The sequence below is a fragment of the Triticum aestivum genome, unplaced genomic scaffold, assembly GCF_018294505.1.
Source record: "Triticum aestivum cultivar Chinese Spring unplaced genomic scaffold, IWGSC CS RefSeq v2.1 scaffold75755, whole genome shotgun sequence".
NCBI classification, from domain to species: Eukaryota; Viridiplantae; Streptophyta; class Magnoliopsida; order Poales; family Poaceae; genus Triticum; species Triticum aestivum.
The window spans coordinates 22,008-25,340 of record NW_025228727.1 but is presented as its reverse complement, the minus strand read 5'-3'; the positions used below and the strand labels follow the sequence as shown (position 1 = coordinate 25,340).

Here is a 3,333-nt window from a genome sequence, read left to right as displayed (position 1 = left end):
CTCCCTCTTCTTTGTCTCTTTTATACAATTTCACCTTGCCACTGCAAAAAATATATAATTGCGCTTTCATTATCTTGCAATCTTGAAGTTTCTTTGGAATGCCGTCAACCTGAAATGAAGGTTATCACTGTAAAAAGAGTGTCATGTTAAGGAAAATGCACCAGACTGTATTTGAGGCAAATTAATGTTGGATTGATCTTTCAATAATTTGAATTTGGTGGTAGACTAAGTGCATTATTGAGCTTCTATTATAAGTGAATTTGGAATGCCTTCAACCTGAAATGAAGACATGTTCATCTACCACACTCTATGTCAAAATAAGAATAGTCACTGTCCTTACTGAAAAAATATTAGTATTTCTAAAAACCAGAATAAACTGTAACACAGAGGAACATAAATCAACATAATTTTGAATTGCATCCGAGGTGAGCAGTGAGCACCACATCGGCAGCTTTATCTTCACCAATCTGCAACAGATATATCCACATGAGGCCCTAAAATTAAATAAAAAACAGAATGTATAATGAATTTCAAAAAAAATCCCTAGGATTGCTCGCTGAGTAAAGCAGAAAGTCACATTAGTCGGCGTACACACGCCCCAGAACGCCTTGCACATCGCGGCGCTTGGGCGGACTGTAGCCTGCGCGGCTACGCCGTGCCGTGGAGGTTGAGCCAGTCGAAGGTGAAGCGTGGCCTAGCATGTCAACGTAGCACCAAAAAATAGGTCTGCAGGAACGACACACCTACGCACCCCTATGAGGAAGTTTGGCCATGCGTGCGTGGAGTAATAGCGTTGTGCGGGCGGCAAGGAGGTCCAGCGTGGGAGGCGGGGTCCTGTGAGGAGAGCGCCGATGAGGGTGCCGTTGAATGTCTGTTGCCACCGGCATTCAACTTGTCTGGAATGCATGGCTGGTAAACGAGCACGACATCGACGGAGTCGGCTGCTGCAGCGTGGAGGAACACATTGGTGAGCAAAATCGGAGTGGGACACAATATGTACGTGACGATCTCTCCCTCGCTCCCTCTCGCCCGGTTGAAAAAGGTATATGCTCTATCACTTTGAAAAGAAGAAATCTTGAATTTAATAATTACAAACCGTGCACACAATTGTAGAAAGCAAACACATCTAGAAGACCACATGTATATTACTAGTAGAATAAATAGCATTTCTTGCGGACAAAAGCAATGAAATAAGTTGATATTCTTTATTCACTTCAGTGCAGATGCATCCTTTGTGTGTGCTTGTGGGTGGTGAGATGCACCAACCTATTCCGCATATTCGAGAGAAGTGAGACACATAAGATGCTACATGAAAGCTGTAGTTTTTCAGCTTTAAGAACTGCCCGTGCGTTCTTATGGGGAATAAAAATCATTTTAGACAAACGTGTTCTCATAAAATTATCAACAGAATACGGTTGACACTTCACCCATTTTTAGAGAGGTTGAATCTAAGACACAGAAAGCAGTGCAAACCAAGCAAGATGGTAGATAAATTAAGGGAGGCCCAATTACCTTTGCTGAGTGTTTTACTAACTGAAAGAAGGTTATTCAGGTGAAGCTTGTGCTCTGAACGAGACCCCATGTCAGCAAGTTGGCAAAGTCACTGGGATACGCAATATAGTAAAAATCCATGGAATTATGAAAAGGCAGAGATATGAATTCGAAAGAACTGTTAAATGCATGCTATATTAGGCAGCTCGTAGACACTTGCCATATCAATCACCAACTATTATCTTTCATAACACAAGATATGTGTAATATAGTTGTCCAGTACATGAAACTTGTGGGTAGAAGAAGTAAACAAATATAGTCTGTCCACAGCTACCTTCATGTTTGTCTTTTTCTGGGAAATGATCCCATGATAAATGGATTGGAGAGAAAATGATATCCCTACCTCGAATCTGTACTTAGTGAGATACTCTTCTCCGGCTTCTCAAATGCGGAACTTCTCTACAAATAAAAAATAACTGCAGATCAATCAACAACAAAGTTTAAGTGAATTTCAGATCAGTCGGAACTAATTCAAAAGCATGCCCTCTTCATGAGACCGTGAAGCTTTCTTGCATTTTGTGTTGAAATAAATGTACCATCTGATAGCAGACCAGTTTTTTTGTTTCTTTATAAATGATTTGCTCTCTGCTCATAGTCTGACCCAAAAAAGAATTATTTGAAGCTTTGTACTCCAGATGCAACATAGTGATACTGGTAAATCCAAAAGGAAGTGGGTACGTCATGTGTGTGTTTCTGGGAGGATGGATGTATGTTTGTGAGATCACATTCCGGCGTAATAATTCCAATTTCGTGAAAAAAAATCCATGTGACTTTGGAGCGCAAATCTAAAGTTAAACATCCCAGCCTGCACAAATCTGAGGAAAAAAATTGATTAGACTAAGAGAAGGATTCTAGAAGATTACCCTCGCAAAGTTGAAGTTGGTTTCCCTTTCTGCCTGCAACAAAAGAAATTATCAATAGAATCACTCTAATGCACGTACTGAACATGCTTATCTAATCTGTTATTCTCTTGTTCTTTGGGATGAAATACAAATCTTTTTCTTTGATGGCACACTGTAGTAGCTCTGAGCAGAAACCTTATTCTAATGCATGTACATGAACATGTTTATCCAATTCTGGACTGATCGAAGTATAAAGTATATAAACTACGAATAAGTGGATTGCCTTTAGAGAAGAGAACAAGAGGAACTCAAACGAACTGATCCAATCCTGACCTTGCTATGGAGCACGGCCGCCTCCATCAGGGCAACGCACGAACAGATCGTAGATGGCCGCTGCCACCGGCCGCCACGCTGACAAAGAGTTCTGACGGAGGGCACTCTGACTCAGAGGAGATAAAGGGACAGATGTAGACGTGGACGAGAGGGCATTCGGTTTGGAGGGCGCATGGAGGTCCGTCGCATCAGACCCGTCGCCGATGCCCCCGCCCCACGGCTTGACTACGGCCTTTCCCTCGGCGTGGGCGTGAATGGCAGCCGGCGGCGGCGGTGCCGCGGAAACCCTCACGGGCAGGTGGCCGGGCGGGCGAACGGGACGCGGTTAGGCCGCATCGAAGAAGAGGAGCGTGTCGTAGGTGGATCAGCAAAGAGAGGGAGCGAATGTGGCAGGGAGGCGGCGGTGGGTGGAACCCTAGCCGGGCTTTTTTGCGCGAGGGTGCCTCGCTCCTGGTTCGTGCGAGCGGCGGGGGCAAGAGGAATCGCTCGTACGAGCGTCTGGTTAATTTTCGTAGGTTTTCTTTCGTAGATTTTTTCACACGTTTTTTCCTGGATCAACCGCCTGGACTTCGTGGGTGCTTCACGGGTCCAGTGGGGGACCGCTGTT

General features: G+C 44.2%; 1 long non-coding RNA gene across 1 annotated transcript; it reads right to left on the bottom strand.

Moving 5' to 3' along the window:
* Positions 1 to 1,628: 1,628 nt before the first annotated feature.
* Positions 1,629 to 2,820, bottom strand: LOC123174557 (uncharacterized). The gene is made up of 3 exons (XR_006487155.1): positions 2,727 to 2,820; positions 2,415 to 2,447; positions 1,629 to 1,950 (listed from the first exon to the last, which is right to left on the bottom strand). It is a non-coding gene; the product is annotated as an uncharacterized lncRNA (long non-coding RNA).
* Positions 2,821 to 3,333: the final 513 nt, after the last annotated feature.